This window comes from Sylvia atricapilla, chromosome 17 (genome assembly GCF_009819655.1).
Source record: "Sylvia atricapilla isolate bSylAtr1 chromosome 17, bSylAtr1.pri, whole genome shotgun sequence".
In the NCBI taxonomy this organism is placed as follows: domain Eukaryota; kingdom Metazoa; phylum Chordata; class Aves; order Passeriformes; family Sylviidae; genus Sylvia; species Sylvia atricapilla.
Window position 1 is genome coordinate 2,487,851 of NC_089156.1, and position 12,705 is coordinate 2,500,555.

Below are 12,705 nucleotides of genomic sequence, written 5' to 3' on the forward strand. Positions count from 1 at the left end.
TGGAGTTAGAGTTAGGAATCAAGGAAAGAGAAATCTAGATGTACAGTGAGAGAGGGACACTCGAGAGGGGTTGTCAAAACAGTGGGAGGACAGCTGCTAGGGTCTGCTCAGTACCTAACAGAACCAGAGGTGTGGAGCCTGCACAGCAGCCCTCAGCAGGGGATCCACTCATGCTGAAAGCTGTGGGGCTGTCACTGCTGGAGAGGAAAAGAACCATGCCATGAATTTTTCCTTAGAGCAGACAGGGTTAACACAACCACCCTCAACACCCACTTATTTTTCTTGGGACAGAACTACTCTCCTGTGTAAATAGAGATTAAGTTCATTGCATCCTTCTAAAGATCCTACTATCAAATTGTGTTTAGAGTTGCGCAGAGTTCCAGTGAGAGGGCAGAGCTCCCAGTTTCACTAATGAACTTTGTTTCCAAGCCTGTATATTTTTTTAAAAACTCTTCTCAAATTCCCAGAAATGTGTTCTGCTTTTCGACCCTTAGAATTCATATCTCATATTTCTAGCAGGCTGAGAGATTCCATCTCCATACTTTACTTCCTGTCTGTGATAGTTTAACCTCTAGATGTTCACATTGCTTCCCCACCATCATCAAGCTCTAGCTGTGCAATTCCTTGCCTATTGCTGTCCACTTTATACTGTTCTCAGCTTGGATTTGACATTCCTGTTACTTTAGTAAAAGGAAGTTACCAAACACCAACTTTTACATCATTTTACTGTTACTGACATGATATTGCTGATCAGAAATGCCAGATCACAACCTGAAGAAGAACAAAACTTTGGTTGTCTTACATGAGCTGTATTTGCAGGATGAGCATTCATGCTGTGCTGTCACAAAGGAGCAGGCATCAGCTTGGAGCAAGGAGGTACCTGAAGGCTACATCCAACATCTGACCTTGTTATTGACAGTAAGGTACTATTAGTTTCAGAAATGTAGACATCTGTCCTCTGCAGCAAGTAGTCACCATTAATCCTCACTTTGCTGAGTCACTGGGGAACCACCAGTAGAACTGCTTGGACTCAAAAGCAAGTTTCATCTTTAATTTCATGTGGAAACTGGCTATTATGGAGAAGGGCTCTTAACTGTAGCCTTGATGTAAGATTACTCTCTGTCATGTTCTCTGTTGGAAATGATTTCCAGTCTATCATATGTTCTCAGTGGGTTGCTACTGCCTCTGCTGTGATTGTTGCTTTGACAGTTAAACCTTGAATCTCAGGTGACTTCATGTGTCAGTATAAATACAACCAGGAAAGGAACTTGCTTTTGAGTTTCTAGTGGGTCATAGGAAATGAAATTTATAATTTGTAAGTGATGGTTTTGTGTTTATCTTGAACTCCTCAGTCAAAACATATTTGCATTTATCAGGAGATCCTGTTTAACTGTCCAACACATCCATGAGGCATGAGCTAAACACTGGCTGTAGATGCAAGGTTATGGTTGAATGGATAAAGTCTGTGGTTTTCTAAAAGAGTAAGAAGTTACTTAAATCTCTCCTTTTCTTTCTTGTTACAAATCCCTTTATAGTTCACATTCCAGAACTCCTGCTGGACTGTGACTGTATTTCAGCCTGTTTTCCAGAAAAGCCCTGAGAAGCTGGCTCAGTTGCCCAAAGGGTTAGAGGACAGGCAGCTCTGTCAGTCTCAGTGGGTTTCTTTCTCTCGGATTGTTCATTTAGGGTATGTTCCAAAAGCCTTTATTCTGAGTTGTATCGTGGGCTGCTCCCTGCAACTTCAGAGCTCAAGGTGCTGCAGTCAGGAGGGTGTCAAAGGGGATATATGATTTACAGTGGGTTTCAGAAGCTGCTGCTTTGACGGTGGCTCTTTCCAGGTCACCTCATTGCTCTGGACTCACTGGAGGGGCAGCAGTAGGTGACAGCCTGGCAGAATTGAGGTGACAGTGTTTCCTTGGCTCAAACAGAGCTACTTTGGCAAGTCCTGTTTTTCTAAAGCAGAGACTCACCACTGTTATTCCATTGCTGGAGTAACAGCAGTCTGGGGGATAGAGGGTGGTGAGTCTGAAGGGAAGCAGCACAGTGAAGAGGTGTTTGGTCTGAAAACTTTTATCATCCTGTAGATCAGAAACTGGATGACATTGGAAAAATCCATTAAACCAAATTATCATGGGGTACCAGATACAGAGAGGCACTTGTGGCTCAGGAAGTTTCTGAATTTCAAGTATTTGGAGGCTGAGAGAGCATTTAGGGAAGAATGACTACATTTATTGTTCTCTTCCTGCTGAAGTCTTCCCTGAGCATCCAGTGCTGGCTGCTGTCAGAGACAGGAGCTCTCAGTTTGACCTACCTGCCTGGTTTTTGTTCTGATATAAATATGGTCAACACCTAAGTCTATTGTTTAGAAAGGATGGAAATGTAAGCAAATGAGACAAATTTTCTTTAGATGAAACAGTATCTGTGACCGTGAAACTAGGACAGGACTCTGCTGTATGTCTTTACATTTGAACACTGAATTGTTTCAGGGGATTTTAAATTTTTTTTTCTCTTTTTAAACAATGCATGGAGAATAGAAAACTTTTCTCAATATAAACACTTTTGTTTTTACCATGTTTATGTTTTCAAAATGGCTATTTGGTTGGTCTTGAATAAACAAACCTCTAAAATATGGTGTTGGGCAATCTTGGCCATTAATATGTGTGTGATGTGTTTATGTGTGTGTCCAGCTCTGTTCAGACTGTCTGAATTTCGTGTCAGGCAAGGAAAGATAAAACTTGTACAGTCTGCTGAGAGTCAGGCTTGACAGCTGTCTGGAATCCTGCACAGATCTGCCCTTGATTCCACATCAAGTGTCAGACCTTGGAGAGGAAGCAGAAAGGGAAAGTCCAATCTGGCTCCAAGACTGAGATGTGGCACCATTTTAGCATGTGACATGAAATGGAGACTGACATTCCAGAGCTGGATTTTGCTTGTCCTGGGCAGTGGGAAATGGGAATAGGCAAAGGAAGGAAAAAGGGCTGGTGACCTTTTGGCAAAAGGAAAAGATCTGGAAGAATTGTTTCTTTGGGCCTTGGTGATGGCTGCCCAATTTGAAGGACTTTTTTCTGTTCCAGGAAGTGATAGATGCTGGGCAGAGCTGCTGAAAGAAAAGAATTGTCCCTGTGGCAGAGGCTCTGCCATGTCAGGAGGGAGCAGTCAGGGAGAGTGGCCTCAGGCACCAACTGTCCCAGAAAGGAGAGAAGTCAAGTTTTAGCAATAAGGCACTGTCCATGCTCTTGGGCAGCCCAGAGGATCTCTGTAACTGATTATGAATTCCACATGCTTTGGAGCTGGAATGCTTTATGGGTGTGCAGCACTCAAGAGGCTGCACCAGGAATTGCCAGCTGTGAAAGTTGTGTGGGCAGGAAGCAGATCTCAGAAAGAAAGCAGTGGGCAGGGGAATAGATGCTGATGGGACAATGTGATGGAAATACCTGCAGTCACCTGGTAGGAGAGCTGGAGAATTCTGTAACTCATCCAGGGGCCTGAAGTGACAAAAAGTTTGGTCACTGCTCATGCATCCAAAAGACTCTGCCTGAAGTAGGCAGCGAAAGTGGAAGGACTATGAAAATTGCTGCTGCAGACAGAAAGAAGAGGACCAGAAGGGGAGCCAAGATGCCATCAGCCTCATGGCTGTGGCACCCGGAGCTAGGTTTTGATTTCCTGAATTTCAGAGGATGATGTGCGAGGCTGAAGGACCATGTCCGTTTTCTATTCTGCCTGCTGGCATGGAGCTCTGCAGATGCATACTGTGATCCAGTTTCTGTGCTCCAAAAGCTTTCAAATTAATTTAATTTTTATTAAACTAGGACACCCTGTCCAGTCACTGCTGGAAGTCCTTTAATCTGTTGCAAACAAACTCCAGATGTTTCTGTGTGCATTATTTATTTTGTCCTTTCTATATTGACCCTGGTGCACCATGTAGAAACTGTTTCTTTTTGTTAAATGCTGCTGCTTCCATCTACCCTTTGGTATGGAGACCAGCAGTCTCTTTTTATGGAAAAAACACAGAACCAAAAAAAAAAAAAAACCCGAACAAACCAAAACACCCCCAAACCAAACAACAAACAACGAAACAACCAAAAACCCAAACAAGAACCAAACCAAACCAAAACTCAAACAAACAACACCCAATGTCCCCCCCCCCCAACAACCCCCCAAAAACCCTCAAGGTTATCTTGAGTCAACCTTTTTCCTCATGCAACTCCATTTCTTTTGATGACTTCTGTGGAAATCTTCACATTGCTGTAGTGCCTTAGGGTTTGAATCCAGAAGAGGTTTGTGAAATGTACTGTGCTGGTACAGCTACTGCACATAATTTGGAAAGGGACCACGTTATTGTTGAGAACTAGAATGCATTGCTGACAATAACTTACTCACATTTTCCAATCTGATAATGTCTCCATCCTGAAAATGTCTTATTTCAATATGGTGAGAAACTTCAACAGCCATTATACAAAGAAAGGTCTTAAAATTAAATATGCAAGGTAGAAAAGAAAGGGAGGATATGCATGAAATTCTGAAAACAGCTCATTTTCTATTGAAATAAAAATATGTAGTACTCTGGCATCTCAGCTCAGGTATTTGTCTACTATACATTTAACACTGATGATATTCAAATTCTGAATGTGGGAAAGGAAGGATTTTTTTTCCATCCCCATTGTTCATGCTCATGAATGACAAGCAGTTGACTTCTTGTGTTTTCTACCCCACGGTCCAGCTGAGTAAATTTTGGGACTATAATATTAGCATGTCCCTAGAGGAAAGAGTGTAAAATTTTGTAGGGAGGAAGGAGACATTTACTATGATCATAGTGTGGGAAAGTGGCTAGTGGTAAGTAATACAACAGCTCCAAAGGGAATTGTGCAACAGCCTGAAAACACCATATTTGAATACCAGGGAATTTCCAAAGTAAAACAGCAGTGAAAAGTACAGAAAACAAAGTCTCCGAGACTGATTTTCTCTTTCCCTGCATGCTACTCTTGCACTTTCTAAGGAAGAAAGCAGTTTCTTGTACTCTTGCACAAGGAAAGGGTTATCTCACACAGGCTCCCAGGGCCATTCAGAAGGAAGGGAAGTTATTGTGAAGCAAATATCTGTTATCTGTGGAACCAAGACAGCCAGCTCAACAAACAGCCCTTGCCATGTCCTAATGTCCTAATGTCCTAATGTCTCATGTCCTTGCCAAAAAAAATTAGGTTATCAGTATTGGGCAACTACAGATGTAGGCTCCTAGCTCTCTTATCCTTCTGTCAGCCTCTCCATTGCTTTGCCTGTTAAGAGCTTGAGGATCATAAGGGCAGTTAAGAACCTACTCTTCTCCCATTCCTTTTCAGAGAAGCTCAGCTTGCTCTGGTTTTCCATATGTGCTGGCTCTCTGAGATCCTTATTGACTTGCAGCACTCACACATCTGGCTTGTTTTCCCAGGAATTTCTCCTCCCAAAGAGTTGGAAGTGAAGCAGGGAGAGGGCAGTGGTGCAGACTGTGTTTAAGCTGCGAGTCATGAGGGGAGGGTCTGAGGCAACTTGTGGCTTCCCAGAGGCACATCCTGGTCCCTTCCTATCCTTCCTGCACCAGCTGCACATGTCCACAATTTCTCGACCTTTCAGCACTCTGATGGTTGTGGATGTCACTGGATTCCAGTGAGATGGTAGGAAGCTGCAGAACTCCAGTGAGGATGCCGTGTGGATGCTTTCATTTCTCAGAAAGAGCTGCAGGGATGGGCAGAGGTGGGGCCTGCCGACTTCACAGGAACGTACGATGTCTTTGGCTGCGTTTCACCAGTCCTGCTCATTTTGGAGAGCAGATGAAATCCAGATGCTCGTCCTGGTCTTGATTCCTGAGTCAGAAATTGCAGTGTGATTAAGCACTTTGGAAATCCTCATTGGGCACAGCAGTGTAGCTCTGTCATTTACCTGGGAAACCCAGAAAAGCCTCAGTGCTCATTTAGGGGAATTCTGGGGAATTCCCATCCTTGCTCCTTTTTCTGAGAGGATGAGGTTATTTTCAGATTATCTCTTAAGACAAAACTCCCTATTGTTTTTATATATCCTTAACACCAGGAACTTAAAAAAAAAAAAAAAAAGTGAAAAGTGAAACGAAAAAGTTGTAGGAGCTGTACAAACAGCCTAATGCAGACATCACATCACCATTCCATGGGGCTCAGTCTATGCAGCCCAAGGAGTCTTTTGCCCTCATCTCCTGCATGGTGTGAGCTTGCATTTACTGTCTGTGTGGGGCCAGAACACGGAGCAGGGACCCAGAGTGTGGGGACAGCAGGGGTAGGGAGGTGTGGGAATGTTTGGTTAGGGATAGTCCCTGCTTTGTGGAGGTGGGAACCAGGGTGTTAGAGGCCGGAGAAGCATGTAGAGGGCTTGGAAGAGAACACACAGTCAAACTTGTGGGTTTTGCCAGCATTTAAATAGTCATTTACCTGGATCCCTCTCCAAAATGGAGAGCAGCCCACGAGAGAGCCTGTGCTGAGCATGTTACTCTGTCTGCATGCAGATCTCTGCCCTGCTCTGTACCAAACTTCATGAGATTCTGTTCAAGTGTAGCAAAGTTCCTGTGGATGATGCTTTGCTGCCTGTAAGCCCTTCCCTTTAACTTAGTCCAAGCCAGAGATTTGCTGGTGTTGCATTTTCCTCCTCATTGATCCCCTTTTTGACTTCCAAATTCTATTTCAACAGCACCCCTTTTTCTGAACATCTTTCTAGGGCTTTTGGCATTAAAGAGTTCAGGAGATGAGTGTGTTACTTCTCTCTGTGAAGATCTCTGGCAAAATCCTTCTCAGCTTCCTCAGCTGATGGGCTTCCCTCGTGTTCAGAGTGGCTCATGTTGCCCTGTGCTGGGCTCTGGGGAGGCCAAGGGACCTCCAGCCTGCCAGGACTCAGAGAGCAAACTGATCCAGGCAGCTCTTGTACCAGTACTCACTGCTGGGGCTCACTGAAGTCATATAAAGCAAATTCTGGCAGCTGTATAGGTAGTTACATATAGAAACACACACACTTTACTAAAATATATTTTTTATTTAGTACTTTCAGTGAGTTTAGTGCTTCCACGTGGGCTAAAACCCTCCACAGCTATCCTTGGGGTCACTAATGTGATACTCTGGCCTATTTTAGACAATACAGAGTTCAGGCAGAGTTTGCTGTCAGTGTCTTTGGATGCACACAAAGCTCCCTTTTGTTTTCTCCTGCCAATACGTTCAGCTGTTACCATAATTGTACTAATGAGATTTAGTCTTTAGAAAAACTGCTGGATTTGGTCTAGAAGGGCACTCAAGAGTTAAGGACTGAATCAGAAGGTTTCACTGTTAACCTAATATTGAGAATAGCTGCAGTGTTGCAGAAAGAATAAAGTGCTGATGTTTGCAGTAAACTGTGCCTGGATATCCTCATTGAATAAAGTAAATAGAGAAGAGTTTCCCTTGGGCAATGGTTTGTGCCATGTGTCTCACTAAGTGGAGCTGTGCAAAAGTTGACTTCCATTGGGTCAATGTCACTGTGAAATAGGGGTTGTTCTGGTTTGGGTTCCACAGAGCATTTCCAACAGGCATTACTTTGTAACCAGCAGGAAAGGAGGAAGGAGGCAGCAGCTCTGCCCTTAACCTTGAAAAATTCAAGATAGAGAAGTCCCTGAGATTCTGTTGGTCCCTTGAAACTTTCAGTGGTGTGAGAAATTGTGTGTGTCCTGTGACTTTCCCTTTGCTCATGCTTACAACCCACAAAGAGAGATTCTTTAGGTGGGAAACTGAAGGACAGTGTGGTTGAGGAAAAGAGTGCCAGAGTAGTATTGGACTGTTGATAGTTGCTGTCCTCAAGATGCAGGTTTGTCCTCTCCAGTCATCTGTTACTGCCCTGCTGCTGTGCTTCTAAAAGATGGAATGCTTGTGATAACCCTCCAACCCTTCACAGCTTTGTTGGATGAATCTGTTCAACCATTACTGTTGGAGCCAGAAGTGTGTTTTCAAGATCTGAGGTGAAGTACTGCCAAGTTTCTCAGCTAGAAGCGTGAGAGTTATTCCCTTGCATGCTTTCTAATTAAAAGGAAAATCCAAAATTCAGAAGGTACTTAAATGCTACTCTCAGGAGAACACAGACCTATGAGTAAATCAGGAACATATTTCCCCTTTCTGATTTCAGTAATAAAAGAAGAATAATTTGGTTTTCCTGAATCAAAGCAGTTTATGTGTTTATGTCATCCTGATTTCTGAGGAATAACAGAGGGAAGAGAAATATGAATGAGAAATTCTTGAGTACGAGAATTTCCTGATTCCAAGTATCTGTTTTTTCCAGATGCCTGAACACTTGGTTTTTGTGGAAGCAGACCTTCAATAAAGTAAGCTTGTTTGTGTGCAAAGGAACACAATGTGCAAAGTTTAGTGTGTAGCAGTTTGTGAAGAACTGTACTGAGACAAATGGATCATGAGCACCAAGTGTGGAACTCACAGCCATGTCCCTTAGAAAATCTGGACAGTAAATTCCCTGAATGTTGCCTATTATTGGGTTATTTGATTATCATATAATTTATTTTCCTGGATTATAAATAAACATGACTGAAGGAGGGGACAAATAGTGTATGAAATACATCTAATTTGGCTTTCAGTTGCATGATCTTGGAAGCTTTCCTAGACTCGTGTCCAAGGGTTAGAGCCTAATTTAGAGCTGGGAATTGTAAAATGCACTTCTTTCTTATTACAGTAAGAGCTTGGTGACTGTAGACAATGCTCTGCAAACAAGCACCAACAGAAAGAGGCATCCTCCTGAGTATGTTGCAAAATAATTTGGACAGTGTAGAGACCAAGGCAAATGAGGTTATGAGAATGACTCATGAACTTGGTGTGCATTTAGGGTTTTTTATTTTATATTTTTAAAAGATGAGATGAAGAGTGATAAACAGTGTTAATAGCTTAGCTTTTCTTTGTCAAGTATAAATGTATGACTTTCTGTCTGTTCTTCCTCTCAATCAGTGGATAGCAGCACTAAAGAAAAGGAGAAAAAACACAATGCTTGAAATTGAATTGAAATGAAATGTCATTCATTCCACAAACCTACTCTTTTCCTGCACACAAAGCTGCAACCTTCTTTTTCTTAGTCTGGTCCTGGACTGTCATGAATCCTGCTTCAACACAGAGGTCTCCATCTTCTCCAAAGGTGGCTCTTTGATTTGCATCTCCAGGTTTATTCTGCCAAATGAAAAGCATGCTTACACCTCATGTAGCTGCTGGGGCTCTGTAGGACTGTCTCCTCACCTCCAGGCTCCCAAGGCTGGTGATGAGGGGTGCCTTTCCACCAGCAAACAGCTTTCTGCTCCTCAAATGTGGCTGATGCACCCATCATCCGAAACCAGCTTTACTGTCAGAGCAGCAGTGACTGCAGATGGCAGCTCTGTGTGTCAAGACATGTTGGAGCTTGGGGTAAAATTGCCTTGGCTCAGTGCAATACACTTAGCAGAGGTGTATGGCATCTCCAGCAAGGCTGAAGGAGAAGCTCCTGCTGCCTTCACAGCCTGCCCTGGTCCCTTTGGTCAGGAAATGATTCCCTGTACTCTCCCCAGCAACTCAGCCCAATGGCTTAGGCTCTTCAACAGCACTGCAATAAGCAGAGAGGGAAATTGAGAAAGAAATCTGAGGATTTATACCATTTGATAATTTCTTACCCTCCAAAAGGCAGCTGTGGTATTCACAGCAACCTTAACAGTGCCGGTACTTCAGATATTACCTAATATTCAAATTTGATCTCTTGATTGCATATTTGGACAAAGATGTAGCAGGACTCAAACAATGTATAGGTCAATTTAAAGATGCTCTGCCTTTTTATAAGTTCATGAATAAGGACTCTGTTAATAATGAAAATTCTAGTTAAATTTTTCCTGAATTTATCTTGGCCTGTAAAGGTGTTTAAATACCTGAGACCCCTTTCAAGCAGCATACAAAGCCCTTCCTGCTGACAGCAGAAGACCAGAGAGTGAAGTGCTATGTATGGAGATTTCTGCCAAGGCAAACTGTGCTCCCAGACAATGATGGCAAGTGTGAAAGTTTTGACAAACAGAAAAATAGAGGTCAAAGTCCTGAATCCCAGCATGTGAACTGCTAAGCAGCTTCTGACATGGGAGGGTCAGTGCAGAATTTGTAGTATCACATGGTCAAAGTTGAATGTTGCACCAAGACTGTAAAGGTTCACACAGTGAAAGAGACAAAGAGGCTCAGTCTTCATTTCCATATCAAAAAGACAAATGGATTTTCCTGTGAGAAGCAGCTGTTAGTTGGGATAGTCATAATTTTTTCTTGGCCTTCCCAGGCCGTCCTTGGCCTCCCCCTTGGTCTGGGAGATGACACTCTCTTTTACCTTTCTTGCTTCTTCCAGTCTCCTCTTTGACTCCACAATGATAATTTTCCAGATGCAGAGGTTTGATGTGCTGAGTTAAAACCCAAATCTAGAAACTGGGAGAGTTTGGAGAGACTACAGTTGACTTCTCCACAGCATTTGATATAAGTGAATAGGCAAAATCCACTTGTCTTATTGGTACTGAGTGGTCAGTCCTGCTATGAGTTTAAAGGGAAGGGCTTCCCCAGAAATAGCAAGATGATGATTCTTTAAGTGTTATACTGTAATTTGCCAAAAACAAAACATCAAAGTCATGTAGGGATTGAGACATTCTACAAAATCAGCAATATTTTGCAATGGAGTGAAGAGTCACATTAGGGCTGAGGAGGCTTGCTTACACATTGCAAGTATATTTGCCAGGTGAGACTGAGCTGTGGAGACCAAGAAATTGTTGCCTGTGGACCATGGTTTTATCTTGGACAAGACCATGCATTTTTCTTCAACTATTTTCTGTTCCCCAAGGTAACCTTATGAGAAGATACAACCACAGCAAAGACATTTTAGCCTATCAAATCCATTTCTTGAGATATGATATGTGAAATAGTATTGCTTAGTGTCCTGGGTTGTAGTTTAGGATGTATTCTATCACCATCTTCAATTAATGGCCCATCAATGCCTTGTGCATGACTCTCTTTAATGGGCCATCAGGGCTCTCTTCCATGACTCATGATCCCATTGTGAGATGCTCTGCCCATGGGGAGGAGTCAAACATTCTCACCTGGATATAAGCTGGGATTTGGGACAGTAGAAGCAGCCCTCACTCACTGGATTCCCAGGGGACCGGAGCTACCAGACCTTTCTATGAGATCACTGCGTCAGGAAGACCACCTCACCTGGACTGCTTCCATCACCCTGATCAGGTTGTATTCTGACTCTGTCAGTGGTTTTTCTTTTTGTATTGTTGCATTTATTTTATTTTATTTTATTTTTTTCCTTTTCTTCTCATTAAATTTTATTTCTGACTTAGAGCCTCTCACTTGGTTTGTTTTCAAACCACAACACTTAGTTATAAGATAAAGTTTAGTGGGACAAGTTCAAAATCTGTTCTGAAATACATGTGCAAATCTGCACAGGTGAATTTGCTTTCTCCCAAATCTTGCAGGGAAAGGATCACAGGTAACACCTTTTAGAAAGACAGCAGGCAGATGTGGAGCCCTATCTTTAACTTCTCGAGTGCAAGGAGAAATGTGTAATTAAGAGGTTGTTAAATGTGAAAAGAAGGTTCACTCTCCTGGTAAAATTTAAAATTTAATAATGGACAAGAGGAGATAAAGACAATAAAGCAAAGTTTTTTAATGGTCAGGTGCTTGGCATTCAGCCAAGAGCTCACCTGCTATTTCAGACACCCTTTATATACCTTTTCTATTCCATCAGCCTATCGCTTATTCATAAAAAAATATGCAGATTCAAAGTTTTGCCCAAAGTTTACAACTTCCAAGAACTGTTTAGCATGGCTCCTCCTTGGGTCTGCCTTTTTAGAGCATGCACATTTCTTGGCTGTGGTTTTAGTCTGTTCTTTTTATCATTTCCAGCTTGGGTTTTGGTCCATGCTTTCTACAGACAGTAGGTGCTGATAGTTGGCATATCAATAGTAAGGGTCTTCATCATATATTGGATGTTATCCCAACCAAGCAGGCAGTTCAATTACAAGCATGACTATATCAGCTATTTTTACTACTATGTCTAAATTTAATTAATAGAAATAAAACTATATCTTTATAGCAAAGTTACTTTAGCATTATACATATAGCATCCATTTTAATATTTGCAAAAAGCCAATATTATAATATATATTTATAACATTAAAGATCCAGCTGGGGTCAGCAGCACTGGGAAGCAATTCCTGCTGCTCATCACTGCTCTGTGAGGGATCAGGTCTGTCCCAGGGAGCAGCTGTGCACAGGCTGGAGCCCAGAGCTCTTGGTGCTCTGGGCACCAATGTTTGCAAAGTGCTGCTTTATTCCAGTTGTTCTCTTGTGCTCATTTACAGAAGGTGTATGCTGCGGACACTGGCAAGATGTTCATATGAAAAAAAGTAAGTAAGATTGTAATGAACTATAAGGTTAACTTTGTACAGTATGTTCAGCTTTTACTTCTTTGAGGAGTTTTACAGGAACGAAACCCCCCAAGTTTGCAGTGTAGGACTGAGGTAATTTTCCTGGTGATTCCCATAGGCCACCTTTGTTAGGTAATTTGTGTGTTAAGAGTGGGAAGCCTGTGAGAAGCCGAGGAGCAGTGTGGAGATTTCTCTTTGAAGACTCCAGGAGCGAATGTGTTAAATGCTTTCATCAGAGACACACCAAAAAAAGGCGGATG